General features: G+C 40.7%; 1 protein-coding gene across 2 annotated transcripts in view; it reads left to right on the top strand.

Moving 5' to 3' along the window:
- The first annotated feature begins 3,063 nt into the window (after positions 1–3,063).
- SATB1 (SATB homeobox 1) overlaps positions 3,064–16,093 on the top strand; it is a 255,722-nt gene continuing 242,692 nt past the window's right edge. Inside the window, exon 1 of one of the 2 annotated variants that reach the window (XM_075315301.1) lies at positions 3,064–3,212. The gene's annotated coding sequence lies outside the window, so the exon portion shown is untranslated. The remainder of the gene's footprint in view (positions 3,213–16,093) is intronic. The other variant, XM_075315298.1, reaches the window with a different exon arrangement.

Genomic DNA, 16,093 nt, shown 5'->3' on the forward strand with positions numbered 1-16,093 from the left:
AGTTGAGTACGGGGACTTCTGATAGACCAGGCACGCACGGGGACAGGTCCGTAGAGCCAGACATCCATTTAGTGGTCTGCTAAAACCTGCCGGTGAGGACACTCCAGGTGTCTCACCAACCAACAAAGAGTCCGCAGCATCTGCAGCAACAAGGGGGCCCATAAGAGACATAGGGCAAGGAGCCATCTTTACTTCGTCCACACTGCCAGCAAATGGGCCAGAAAGGGGAGAAAAGGCAGTTGCGACTTCCCTGGATGAATCCCATATACTCCAAGTCGGGGGTTATCCGAAACAAGAAGTGCTAGGAAGGCGAGCTTACAGTCATCCCTACACCAGCCTGAAGGATACCTGGTTCTCCCTGCAGTTTGTCCCAGCATCGCCCGGGTTACTTCACAGAAAACAACTGAAAGTGAGTAAAAGCTGTGAAAGACATTCTGGACTCTGTCTGAGTTATTCTGCGACCTGTGACTCCACGCACATACACCCTAGCCCCTGGGGCCAGCCTCACTCTCGGGAGGCCACACCATCTAACTGCAAAACCCATCAGCCCCAGACGCTCGTTGAACTGCAGTGGCGGTCACCACCCCTGATCGCAAAACCGAGCGTGGCGTCACGACTCCTATGAAAGGGAACCTGACATACCTGTTGCCAGAAGGGTCCCTACAGAGAAGTCCCCGCAGGCGACCGCTGCAGCGCTGTGGTGGGCGACTCATTTCTGACGTCACGAACAGGATAAAGACTAGACCTGTTAAGACAGGTGACCGCGTGCCCTGGCGGTCCAATTGAAAAGTTTGAAACGCCGCCATATTGGCAACGCAGAAAGCACGCTAAAGAAACAACAGCAGCCAGCACAAAAAGAAGTAACCGCCCACGAAGAGGCGTGGCTGTCCGAGAACCCCTGGAGCACTCTGGCCCTGCAAGAGAGAGAGAGATGGGGGCGGATCTGTCCCGGGACGGCGGGAGCGTCTCAGTCTGGTGGAGGAAGTGAAGCTGAGCAGAGGGTGTGAGGACAACCTGCTAACCAGCAAGAACGCTAAGATGGAGTCCGCGGGAGACAATCGCGAGGAGCGGGGGTGGACCAGACCCATGACTGCCGTGGAGCTAGAGGCTGAAGTAGGGAGAATTGCCAGCAGAATGGAGGAGCAGAACTAGCAAGAGATAGCCGCGTGGAAGGAGGAAGTGATAATGGCAGTCCAAGGCCTGCGGTTGTTGGTGCAGCGAGGCCTATCTGGTGTGCTGACCCTGCCGGCGTTGTTACTGGAGGCGGATGAGATCCCTGCTGCAATGCCCGCCGCGACCCGTGCTGTGATCCCTGATGCGACGTCAAGAGCGGGATCGCAGCGTGTAAAGTACCGTTTGGGCTCTGTTCACACTAGAAAAAGGATTTTTCTCAAGAAATTTTTTGAGAGTCTGAAAGATTAGCGCACTTGCGGTAAAAAAACCTCACCAATAATGCACCGAAAACCGCATGCGTTTTAACCGTATTTTTATGCGTTTTTTCCGGAGGTTGGTCCCTACGTTTTTTTACCATTATCTATGGCAAAAAACATAGATACCTGCAGAAAAGAAGTGACATGCTCATTCTTTTTCTCTAGAAATTCTGCAGAAAGAATGTTCTTGAGAAAAAAACGCAGTGTGCGCCAGCTATTTTTTTTCCATAGGTTTTGCTGGGAAATGTCTGCAGAAAGGTTACAACCATTTTCTCAAGAAATTTCTGCAGCAAAATCGCAAAAAAAATGCAAGTAAAAATGCAGTGTGCGCACAGGGCCTTATCCTCCTAATACCACTATAAACTTTCAGGGTATGTCCTCGCGTGTTTTTGCTGTGGTTTTTTTTTTGCGCAGCATATGTGCTGCGTAAAATACACAGCGTTATACAGTACCAGCATAATCAATAAGTTTTCTGAAATCTCATGCAAGCAGTTTTTTTCCGCGTGTATTTTGAGCACCCCTGCGTTTGGCGAGATGCAGCATGTCAATTCTTTCAGCGTTTTTGCACTCAATCCATTTGAATGGGTGAAAAACGCAACAAAAAAAATGTTACCAAAAAGCAGGTATTGTACGCAGCATGTGGACATATCCTAACGCTCTACTATGATCACAACATGGGTGGCAGGGCTACACCCTACTCTATGTACATGTCCCCTCTGAATTGTAAAGCGCTGCGGAATATGTTGGCGCTATAGAAATAAAAATGATTATTATATTATTATTATGTGGCTGCTACATCGCAGCTGAATGGAGTCACATTGAGACCTGCAACAAGCAAATCTCAAAAAATACAACTAGTTCTGACTCTTTGTGACTTTCTGTTGTTCCTGGCAATGTGACCCCATTTATTTAATGTGACCCCATTCACCTGCGATCTATGCCCACGTGACCGGTGTCGCCACGTAGCCCCAGCCTTACCATAACTAACTACAAGCTTGATAAACATGAGAGTGAATATTTCCACTTGCTAGGTCAGAAGGGAAGTGGTTATGGCGCAGCTCTAACCCCTGTCATATTACAGAACACATGTCATTTCATGCCAACACATCCACCACAGGTGACATACAGGTCACAGCTCAGCTATACACAGCAGCCTCCTTTACATCTGTACCAACTCCTCTTCATCCCCTTGGGGGCGACCTAGAGCATCTCCAGCCCTGCACCTACTCCTTATACAAGTTAGTATTGGATGTAAGGAAAAGAGAAGGATACAGAAACTCCTGCAGAAGATACAGGACAGAGGTGAGAGTGCAGCCAAGGAGCTATCAGGGTGAAGCCAACCTGTGTAGAAGGGAAGAATAAAGGGACAGGTTGGTGCCTGGGAGGTTGGTGTTACTATACTGACACACAGGGATTATACTCATCACCTGGCACAATGCCTGCAGGACAAGCAGGGGTCAGCAGGGGACATGATGAGGCAGGTGCCCTGTGACTCCTGTGCAGGGTGTGCAGCCCCTGGTGTCTCAGGCAGGAGGCTGGGAGGCGCACAGGGCGGATCAGTGTGAGGTGCTATCAGGCTCACACCTCTCCCCTGTAATCTATGTATGATCTACACCAGGCAGCAGTCATTACTCTCCTGGAGAGGAGGCACAGCAGCCACCACAGATAACATCAGCCCTGCTCATCTGCACCGTGCACTGAGCCCAGGCTCCCACACAAGTGGATGGAGGAAGAAACAAGAAAGTCAACTTAAGGGGAGAGAGGACAAGGCTGCTGCCCAAGGTACAGTACGTCTGAGATACCAGAGGAGCTTTATACAATGGCAGGAGGAGGGAGGGATGCATCTGCTGGGCAAACTCACCCAAGTACTTCTGCAAGAGGTCATCAGTACAGTCCTCCATAGCCCGTGCCAGCTGTGAGCCCTGTGCTGCTGGCACATGGAGGATGGCACCAGAGTGACACTGACAGCTTATGGGAGTGTGATCTATTGTGTTACAGTCGTCTCTTCTACTTGTACTTTGTTACCAGAGCTCAGCACTGAAGCTTCATTATCTGAGATGTCATCATAGATTGTGTGACACATGGGTCAGTGCCCGGGGTCATCAGGTGCAGGCCGTGCTGTCTGCGACAGGGTGACTTTATAGAGTACAATTATAGTGCATATTGACTAAGTAGATTCCATAATATTTACAAGAAAAGAAAACAACAACCATAAACAAATAATAATAATATGAAATGTCACAAATAATTATATACAATGTCTTTGGTTATGTTTCATGGTCCTCACTAATGGACCCCAGATGTCACTATTACATTATTATTGACAGTATCAGATTAATACCTGTCCCAGGTGCTGCCCACAGTCTTGGAAATCTCAATCACCCATACACAGGAGGGGCAATTTACAATGGAGCCAAATAACCTTATCATATGTTAGGAAAATTGCTTATGGCCATTAAGGGGTTAATACAAAATTGGAGGAGAGTGATAGATCGATCAATAGATAGATGGATAGATATATGATAGCTAGATAGATAGATAGATAGATGATAGATAGATAATAGATAGATGGATAGATAGATGGATGGATGGATAGATAGATATATGGATAGATAGACAGACAGACAGACAGACAGACAGACAGACAGACAGACAGACAGATAGATAGATAGATAGATAGATAGATAGATAGATTGATTTGATTTGTTAGATAGATAGAGGGATAGATGATAGATAGATAGATAGATAGATAGATGAATAGATAGATAGATGGATAGATAGATATATAGATAGATAATAGATAGAATAATAGCTAGATGGATAGATAGATAGATAGATAGATAGATAGATAATAGATAGATGGATAGAATGATAGCTAGATGGATAGATAGATAGATGGATAGATAGATAGCTAGATAGATGGATAGATAGATAGATGGAAAGATAGATAGATAGATAGATAGATAGATAGATAGATAGATAGATAGATAGATACAGGTATGTGATACAATAGAGGATACTTGTTGTTTTAGAAACCTATTTGAAGCTTATTATGAGACCCCATAAGTTCTGTTTCCAGGCATCGCTGGATCGTTTAACAAATATAGATGCAAGACGTGGAATATAATTTACAGTCTGGAAAATAATTTATATACAAATGTAGGAATGAAAATAAGAATTAAAAAAGTGGTAATTTGCAGCAGTCGGTGCTTTATTGTATCATATATCGGTTAGGGTAAAATATATATACAGCATGAGCTATTGTGTTTAATTATGATGATGATCCCAGCAGGGGGATATCTATATCTCATGATAATAGGAAGACTCCACAGTCGCTCTTATTAAACCCACAGATGTGTGGATGTGCACATCAGTCCATGGTAACAATGGAAATAACAACTTTGCATTCTTTATATCGTGAAAGACATGAAATAACTTATATGATGGTAGTTGAATAGGGTATAAATTATCAGCTGATATCCGATTCACTTTACAACCAGATAGAAGCCTAGTGGGTTAATTATTTTCCAAATATCATATGAATCTTTAAGGAAACGATAGAAAAAATAAATTTTTCAACTGTCACACGGGATCTGATGATTTATTTGCATTTTCGTCAACACTGGAATGAGGGACGGTTTATGGTTTAAGTACATTTTTAAGGCAGAAAGTTCATGTCTTCAAGAGTCTCATTCTAAGTATTGTAGAGGGACTTCCTTAAAAGACATCTGCAAATAATCATAATAGAAGCGAGTCATATATAAGGGGTTTTATTAACAAATCCTGAGGCAACTATTAGCCACGTTATTGACATGGAAATTCACAATTACTATGTAATCTGCCCTATCATTACCAACAAGTTGACCAAATCGGGATTGCCCAAATAAATAATGTATCAGTATTTACTAATGTGAATAATACGATTTAAACAAACATTTTCAAGGATATTTCAACATACCAGTCACTTTGGTACCATAGGTGTAATGGACACATATTGGTCCCTCTTATTAAATATGGAAAAGACACCTAGTGCCCAAAAAAAACCCCATAAAAAGCCGAGCATCGTGGCTTCCTAATCATTTAAATAGTTAAACAACATATAGTTAAAGTGAATGGGACAACGCTGCAGTTTATTGTGCAGATTCTACTAACGCATGCAGGTCCAAGGACCAAGGTAAACAATAAAGAGGCTGCAGGGCTCACCTGTACGCTGCAGCGCCTCCATCTACCTGATCAGTGGGGGCGCCAAATGTCAGATATTGATGACCTATTCTGAGGATAGCCTATCACTATTGTGACCCCAGAGTTGGCTTAGTCATAGATGATATACATGAGCCACTATATACATGAGTCAGCAAGAAAACAATTGAGGAACATCACAAAATGACACTTTTGGACACTTTACTTGAGGACTCTATATAATTGGCTGCACTTTATAGTTTAATGAATTAGCAATCTATATCTAATCTTTTCTTACAGTGTTATACATAATGAATTTAACATATTCTGTTTAATGCTAAATGGAAAATGTGAGAAGTTTGTGATAGTTCTTATTAAAAGTATGGCAATTATTGTTATGTGCGATACGTTTAAGGCGACATGTCATTTTAAATGCTTCCATTGCGAAGTGACGTTTAGACAGCGTTACAGCTTTGGCTGCGGTCTGCCTATATCATTATATGCAACACAAGCTAAATTTATCTGGGGTATGCATGTAGTGAAATGTAACAGTAAATTCTATGGCTACACTGTAAGGTTTGGGATCATCGGAACCTTGACTTTTTAAAGGTGATATTGTATATACAGTGAAACGGGTCTTATAAAGCAGACGGTCTTCTTACAGATGAGGGCCAACGTATAGGATGTAAGATGATCGGGAAGGTTGTCTCAAAGAATTAGTCCTTTGAAAATGGATGGATAGAATAAAATAGATAGATAGATAGATAGATAGATAGATAGATAGATAGAGGGATAGATAGAGACACAGTAGAAAGATAAATAGATCGATAGAGATAGATCAATTGATAGATAGATAGAGGAATAGACAGAGATAGAGACACAGTAGATATATTGATCAATGATAGATAAAGGGATAGATAGATAGATAGATAGATACATAGAGAGAGATAGATCAATAGATACAGTAGATAGATAAATAGATAGATAGTGATTGATAGATAGATAGATAGATCGATAGAGGGATAGATAGAGATAGACAGAGAGACACAGTAGATAGATTGATCAATGATAGATACATAGAGAGAGATACAGCGATAGATAGATAGAGAGACACAGTAGATAGATAAATAGATAGATGGATTGATAGAGAAATAGAGGGATAGATAGATAGATAGATAGATAGATATATGGATAGACAGAGAGACACAGTAGATAAATTGATCAATGATAGAAAGATACATGGAGAGAGATAGATGGATAGATAGACAGATAGACACAGTAGATAGATAAATAGAGGGATACCTAAAGAGATAGAATCATAGATAGATAGAGAAATAGATAGATATATAAATAGAGGGATAGATAGTTGGATAGATAGATAGATTTAATGATAGAGGGATAGATAATAGATGATAGATAGACACAGTAGATAGATAATTAGATACATCGATCAATAAATAGATAATAGATAGATAAAGTACAACTAGACACAGTAGATAGATAGATAGATAAATAGATAGATAAGAAGGATAGATAGGTAAATAGATAGATAGATGATAGATAGATAGATAGATAGATAGATAGATAGATAGATAGATAGATGAGATAGGTAGATAGATAATGGATGGAAAAATTGTAAAAAATAGATATATATGCACTGATGGATAGATAACTAAATATATAGTCTACAGTAAAATAAATTTTAAAGTGCGATTTTACAAATGAAACTAGTAATAGGGATTAGCTCATCTGGTAAAACAAAAGGATTGCGAGCTGAGCGTTGTTCTAGCAGCAAAAAAAAAAAGTTGGGTGTGAAAAGTCTGTTATTTCTTACAGGAATACATTCTTCCCCAGTCCCACAAGTTGAAATATGTATTGAACAGTATTTCTTTGTATGAAGAACTCTATTATTATAAGTGCATGGGCAGTCAGATGGAATGTAGTCATTCGTGTGCTTTATAATAACATTGTTTTATATTGTATTTCCTTTCAGCATTGTATAACTGAACTAAATTCATGTCTGTATAAGTATGTAAGTGACGCCACTTTGAGGGTTTTAAATGTCATTTTGTAAAAAGAAAAAAAAAAGCTTTGCAAAAACGACAAAAGTAAAATTGTGGAACTGCTAATCGTGTTATGTGATTCTTAGTAGGCGGCATATATTTTGGGTGAAATTTACTTTGTATGTTTGTATCTGTAGTCTTATAGGCGGCATAGACAGATAGATGGATAAATGGCTAGATAGATATATATATATATATAGATAGATAGATGGACAGATAGATAATAGATAGATACTAGATAGATGGATAGATAGATAGATAATAATAGATAGATAGAGGGATAGATAGATAGATAGATAGATAGATAGATAGAGAGGATAATTGGAATTAATGATCAAATGTAAGCTGTTCCCAATATTTCCCAATTATTTTTTTTTATACTTTTGCTGTCTTAGCTGAAAGTCTTTAAACTATTGAGGTTCTAATTGCCTATATTTGCGCAGTCACACAATGTACATATCTAGATAATTCTAAGTGATAAAATGGAAACTATCATCAGAAATTGACCTATTGTTTAGATCAGGTTTCTGTGTTACATTTATTTTTATTTTTTTAATTTAGCACTGTTTATTTGCAGCTACTTTAGACTCATACTACCTATCCTTTAAGAAAGAGTTTTCATCAGGCTCCTTATCAACGGAGTCATTATTAGAATATCAGACTAAACTTCTGCAAACACCTGATAACACAGCATCCACCAATCACAATCAGGAATATGGAGGCAGCACGGTGGCTCAGTGGTTAGCACGGCAGTCTAGCAGCGCTGGGATCCTGGGTTCAAATCCCACAAAGGACAACATCTGCAAGGAGTTTGTATGTTCTCCCCTTGTTTGTGTGGGTTTCCTCCGGGTGCTCCAGATTCCTCCCACATTCCAAAGACATACAGATGATCATGCATGTCAAGCGTTGCAACATATGTTAGCACTATATAAAAATAAAGATTATTATCACCGCTAACCTGCTCCCACTCCGGTCACAATCACCTTTCCACACACTCATTTGATGCTTGAGTTCAACTTATATCATCAGAGACGGTTCATTGTGGCTAATATGTTGTTTTCTGAAACAAAAGGACGTTAGAGTCTAAAAAAGCCCGATTAGCCAGTTGGAAGAATTCAAGGCTTCTATTAATTGTATTTAATACAGATTGTGATTACCAAACATATGTTTATCAGACATTTTTCAGAAATACATTGAACGCAAAAACCTGATTTAAACAATGTAACTTTCTGAGCATAATTTCTCTTTAAGTAAATAGTATAATTCTATATTTGCATATGTACAGGGCTTACGTTTAGTGGATCTCTTAATGCAAAATATATGGGAGACCGTTACATAGATAGTGAGTTCAATTGTAGCGTTATGAAACTTCACAAAATTGTGCCTTAGACTTTTCAAATTTAGTAATAGAAGTATTGCACCAAATACAGTGTCCGCATAACAGTTCCATACAGTACCCAATAATTACAGCGGGCAAGAACTTGATATAAATATGAGACGACCTGTCAGGGATGAAGTTTGCAGCACAGGGTTAAAGGCTAGCCCTAAATTTAGGGTAAGAATAACCATTTATTGGAGAAGAATTTTGCTAGTAACCAGCAGAACAATGGGTGAGATATGTATATATAGGATCATTGCACTTAAAGGGTTATTTCCATCTCCAAGATCCTATCCCAATATATAGTAGCTGTAATAATAATAACAATAGAAATATCTCCAATTAGAATGTAGTATAGTTCTCCTGATTCACTATGTCACTTACAGTGCAGGGCATTGCAGGACCTTAGGTATCCATGGTTACGACCACTAGTCATAACTAACTCTCACTATCTGTTGCATGGTTATAACCATGGATATCTAAGGTCCTGTGATGCCCTGCACATGAAATAAGCAACATAATAAATCAGGAGAACTATACTACATTTCTGTTTGGAGGTATTTGCTAATATTATTATTACACCTACTACATATCGGGATAAGATCCTGGAGATGGGAATAATTCTTTAAATTTGGAATAGGACTACAATGAAAGGTAATATATAGAGATAACACAGGTTTAAAGCACACCAATAACCAGGATTTTCGTAAATAACTTAAATCCAGTGCTATACTGGCACTATCAGGCTGATCTATACATACATTTAGTGGTCAGCTAGGATGTATAGGTTTTGAAACACAGGTAAGTAAAGATTGTAAAATGAGCAGTTTTTTGATTGACAGCCGCTGCAGCTTCTAATACCGGAAGTGGGGGTTTGATAATGATTCCTGCTAATTCCATTATAGACATGTTTTACTAATGGTTAGGTGGAGCCTAGAATGTACAGGCTCCTACCCAGATAGTGGACGTTGCTGGCTTGGTTGGTGGCCATGACTCACTTAGTTGCTGGGTGTGGCGATGTTTCTTCCTGTGCACTATAATCATGCAAGGAGGGACTTCACCCCCTTCTGAATCCGCCTCATCAGGGGGTCTTACCCCCAGACCCCCGCTTCTATTATAATCAACTCTATGCCCACATGGACTTAGAGAAAGAATGTTTATTCCCTCTGGAAACATCAGGCTGCATTTTGGACACGCCCCATCACATGACAAGTTATGTCAGGAGCCCGTACACTCTAGCATCTACCCTAATGGTTGTCTCTAAATCATGGTGACTAAAAGGACCTGTGCTGATGTCATACCCATGTGACCAGAAGGGGAGAGGCTTCAGCCAACATAGCTAATACCAGGAAGCAACTTATTTTTCTGTTGGCTGAGGTCCCGCCCCTTCTAGTCACATGGGTATGACGTCAGCACAGGTCCTTTTAGTCACCATGATTTATACCACAAACCTCTATAATGGAATTAGCATAAATAATAGATAATGGAAGGACAGAGAGGCAGGGGGTGGGAATCACTATGAATATCCATCCCAGCAATCAGCTGATCGGCAGCTGCTGCCACTCAAAAAACTGTTCATTTTACAAACTTTATTTGCTTGTGATTTAAAACCTTTACATCCTAGCTGACAACTAAATGTATACATAGAATCAGCATGATAGCACCAGTATAGCACTGGCTTTAGGTTATATAGGAAAATCCTGGTGATTGGTGCGCTTTAACCATTCACAAAAGAAAAAGGTGATAGCTCGCCACCTCCCAATATTTGTACAGTGACCTCTGCACAGGTCACGGAGCATGCCCAGAGCGCTCTCCTAAAGAGAGTCATTGCCAAAGTATTGTGTTCTATGTGGCGACTCTAGAGCATATCTGTAAATGGAGGTAAGAAAATAGGCTAAAATTATCATTTCAAAAAAACGTTTTATTAAAAAAATATTTCGCAGCATCTGGCTTTAATTAGTAGTAAATATAGAAGATGCAATCACTTTAAATATACAAAGCAAGCAAGGCTATGAAGTACACAATATGAGTTATAGAAAATAGGAATTCTATTGGGTTTATTTTTTCACAAAAGGGTCAGTACAACAAGTACATATAATAGAGTCGATCAAACGTGATCATCATATGTAATCAAAAATGCATATTAAATGGGTATTCCAATCACCAAGATCCTATCCCAATATGTAGTAGGTGTAGTAATAATAATAATAATAATAATAATAAGAATATTATCAAATACATCTAATTAAAAATGTAGTATAGTTCCCTTGATATAGCCATCTCTTACCTCATGTGCTGTCACAATGACTTTGGGATAGCAGGGAGCCAGGGCTCCTAAGCTGTCCCTCAAGCTAGGGAACTCGATTCTATCCCTATTCTCAGGGATACTTCTAATGGTGGAGAAGCCTGAGCCTCCTTCCTGGTCCTGTACCTGACCAATCCTGATCTGATTTTCCTCCCCCTCCTGTTGTGAATGTCATCCGAGGGGGTGATGGTTTGGAGCGCCCTCTGGTGATCAGGACTGGGGGTGAAGCTGACTGTGCCTCAACAGGTGTGGGAGTTAATTGGGAGTTTGTGAAGCCCAATTGCAGATCAGCCTGGGTTATATAGTAGAGCAGTGTCTGCTGGCTGGGGCCAGTTATTGTTGTTGTCTCTCAGTCTCTGAATTGGCTTGGAGTTTGTCCTTCCATTTATCCTGTGCCTGTCCCATTCCAGATAAGTTGCAAGTTATTTGCTTTATTGCCTGATCCACACCTAAGGGTATTTGTTTTTCTTTTTGTTTTGCTTAAAGTCTGTTTTCTTGCAGGAGAGGAATTTTCTTTCTGTTTTGATGAGCAAGAAAAGGGAGATTCTCCCCGTTGTATTTGATTATTTGCACTTTTGTATTTCTTGTGGGGTTTTTTTGGTATTATGTTTCTCCCATTATTTACAAGAGCACCTGATATAGTGGGGAAGAGACCGTGTGCTCTCAGTATTTTTCTTATCAGGAGATTGGTATTTTTCCGCAGGCAAATAGATATGATAGGTCTCCTAGCAACAAGTGATTAAAGGAGCGAGCAGACCAGCAGAGATTAACTCTTGCTAACCTGCGAATAAATCAGCACACAGTAGGTTAATGCCCGAGTCTGCCTGTGTTGATCCCAGACACTAGAGAAACTATCTGGCGGAGTGTCAGAAATTGCAATGTGAACAGACTCCAATGCTGCCATGACAGTTGGCGACATTTGTGCAAAATTCTGTGTGACGTGCAGTGCATTACAGCAGCTTAAGTATCCATGGTTATGACCACTAGCAACAAACTAAGTGATACTATATGAGTAGTCGTAACCATGGATACCTAAGCTGCAATGCTCTGCACATGAGGTAAGTGACATAACTAATCAGGAAAACTATACTACATTTCTAATTGGAGGTATTTGCTAATATTATTATTACACCTACTACATATTGGGATAGGATTGTCAGGGTGGAAATACCCCTTTAAGTCCGATGAACCTATATATTCATATCTGACATTGTTCTGCCTATGCAGAAATAACTTGGAAATAGCAAACTTTGATTCCATGAGTTACTAGTGAAATTCTTCTTTGATAAATGGTTAGTCTTTGTCTTTGCTCTTGAGATGCAGTTTTATTGTACATTTGTGTGGAGAAAAAAAAATGACAATTGACTTCTCATCTAAACCCACAGATCAGTTGTTTCTATGGATTTCATTGTGTTTCCATTTTCCAACTAGAGGACTGGACATCATTGACTTCTGTATATAAATCTGCATAAAGCAAAAAGTACAATTATCTATATGATTCTGTTAAATTGACAGAAAAAGGTATTTAAAAAAAAAATCACTGAAAGGTTTTGCAAGGAAAATCATAAAGGTGCCCGTACATAAGGCCCCCTTTATATGTCCGTGATTCCGGTACGTATGATGTCCACTTTCATATATACCAGAGACATGAACATATGCAGACCCATTAAAATCAATAGGTCTGCACACACATCAGTGATTTCTCACGGACCGTGTATCTGTATGGAGCCCACGCATGTCCGTGTGTTCCGCACGGAGACAAGTCCGTTTTTCTCTGGCAGCACTGATGTCACACGGTCCACACACTGATGTGATCCGAGAAAACATGTGTCTTTGAAATAAAATGATTTTCCATGACTCACCTGTCTCCAGCACTGCTGTCTTTGACGCTGCTGTCACTTACTTACAAGCCCACTCATTATGCTCATGAATATTCACTGCACTGAGGACCCGGAAGCAGCAGCACTGCAGACATCAGCACCATGGACAGCAGCGGTGTGGACAGATGTGTAAAATGTACATGCTCTCTGTGTGCTTTTATGGATATCACATGGTCAACACTAGTGTGCCAAAATCACGGCACACGGAGGGCCATACATACCTTCAGCATGTCCGTTCAAAGCGTCAGTGTTTTGGATGGATGTGTGAAAGAGGCCTAAGAGATAGTTGTTTGCTGAACTCTCAATCAGATGACTGCTATCTCTCCTTCCCCCCCTATAAACATGAATTACCAGCAGGGTATATTTCTTCTATGGGGAGAGGAGATATAACTGCTGCTACAAGCCTCTGACATGACCTATCTACTGTAGTGTAAGAAACAAAAAATAGGTGTACAGAGTTAAATTTACTGACTGTTCTTGACCCATACAGTTAGGTCCAGAAATATTTGGACAGTGACACAATTTTCGCGAGTTGGGCTCTGCATGCCACCACATTGGATTTGAAATGAAACCTCTACAACAGAATTCAAGTGCAGATTGTAACGTTTAATTTGAAGGTTTGAACAAAAATATCTGATAGAAATTGTAGGAATTGTACACATTTCTTTACAAACACTCCACATTTTAGGAGGTCAAAAGTAATTGGACAAATAAACCAAACCCAAACAAAATATTTTTATTTTCAATATTTTGTTGTGAATCCTTTGGAGGCGATCACTGCCTTAAGTCTGGAACCCATGGACATCACCAAACGCTGGGTTTCCTCCTTCTTAATGCTTTGCCAGGCCTTTACAGCCGCAGCCTTCAGGTCTTGCTTGTTTGTGGGTCTTTCCGTCTTAAGTCTGGATTTGAGCAAGTGAAATGCATGCTCAATTGGGTTAAGATCTGGTGATTGACTTGGCCATTGCAGAATGTTCCACTTTTTTGCACTCATGAACTCCTGGGTAGCTTTGGCTGTATGCTTGGGTTCATTGTCCATCTGTACTATGAAGCGCCGTCCGATCAACTTTGCGGCATTTGGCTGAATCTGGGCTGAAAGTATATCCCGGTACACTTCAGAATTCATCCGGCTACTCTTGTCTGCTGTTATGTCATCAATAAACACAAGTGACCCAGTGCCATTGAAAGCCATGCATGCCCATGCCATCACGTTGCCTCCACCATGTTTTACAGAGGATGTGGTGTGCCTTGGATCATGTGCCGTTCCCTTTCTTCTCCAAACTTTTTTCTTCCCATCATTCTGGTACAGGTTGATCTTTGTCTCATCTGTCCATAGAATACTTTTCCAGAACTGAGCTGGCTTCATGAGGTGTTTTTCAGCAAATTTAACTCTGGCCTGTCTAATTTTGGAATTGATGAATGGTTTGCATCTAGATGTGAACCCTTTGTATTTACTTTCATGGAGTCTTCTCTTTACTGTTGACTTAGAGACAGATACACCTACTTCACTGAGAGTGTTCTGGACTTGATGTTGTGAACGGGTTCTTCTTCACCAAAGAAAGTATGCGGTGATCATCCACCACTGTTGTCATCCGTGGACGCCCAGGCCTTTTTGAGTTCCCAAGCTCACCAGTCAATTCCTTTTTTCTCAGAATGTACCCGACTGTTGATTTTGCTACTCCAAGCATGTCTGCTATCTCTCTGATGGATTTTTTCTTTTTTTCAGCCTCAGGATGTTCTGCTTCACCTCAATTGAGAGTTCCTTAGACCGCATGTTGTCTGGTCACAGCAACAGCTTCCAAATGCAAAACCACACACCTGCAATCAACCCTAGACCTTTTAACTACTTCATTGATTACAGGTTAACGAGGGAGACGCCTTCAGAGTTAATTGCAGCCCTTAGATTCCCTTGTCCAATTACTTTTGGTCCCTTGAAAAAGAGGAGGCTATGCATTACAGAGCTATGATTCCTAAACCCATTCTCCGATTTGGATGTGAAAACTCTCATATTGCAGCTGGGAGTGTGCACTTTCAGCCCATATTATATATATAATTGTATTTCTGAACATGTTTTTGTAAACAGCTAAAATAACAAAACTTGTGTCACTGTCCAAATATTTCTGGACCTAACTGTATATACATGACATGGGTGACAAATCCTGCCAAAAATGGCCATTTTGTATGACATTGATGCCTATTAGGGCTTAAGAAACCCAGCCGAATCCAAAGGCCCTGCCAGGTAGCTGACCTGGCTATATAGCACATATCATTATATAATTCAGGGGGCTCAATTATTATGACCCAGTAACTAACACTAATATTGTTGTATCTTTTGAAATTGACCCAAAGTAGCTTTTGGCTTAGTGTTTTTTGGTTGCTGTCCTTCCTATTGTTAATTCCTATGATATGTTAACCTAAGCTGGCCTTGTTTGTATTATTAGATGATGATAATGTCACGGTTCGGCCTCCCCGTCCACATGGCTACGGAGCGGAGCCTTCTCTCGGGCCTCACTTCCGGAGGTTTGATGCTTTAAAAACTGACATCTCCAGTGAACCAGCGCCGGCTCTAAGCTTAGCGCTGCTTTGCCTGTGATTGCTGGTCCTGTAAGTGTTATCCTGATCCGTCTGTGCCTGTGCCCCCATTCCCTGTCTGTGTTCCGTCCCCTAGTCGTTCACCCATTCCTCTGTTCCCTCCCTCTCCTACCTCCCTACTCGGTTGCTTCCTCTGGTACTGACCTTGGCCTGACCTCGACTCCGCTTCTGCTCTTTCCTCCAGTCCTCCTTCTGCCCGTACTGTGTTCGACCCAGCCTGCCTGACCATTCCTCGCACGTCCCGCAGCTCTGCTCCCCAGCTGTGC

Source organism: Anomaloglossus baeobatrachus, chromosome 6 (genome assembly GCF_048569485.1).
Source record: "Anomaloglossus baeobatrachus isolate aAnoBae1 chromosome 6, aAnoBae1.hap1, whole genome shotgun sequence".
NCBI classification, from domain to species: domain Eukaryota; kingdom Metazoa; phylum Chordata; class Amphibia; order Anura; family Aromobatidae; genus Anomaloglossus; species Anomaloglossus baeobatrachus.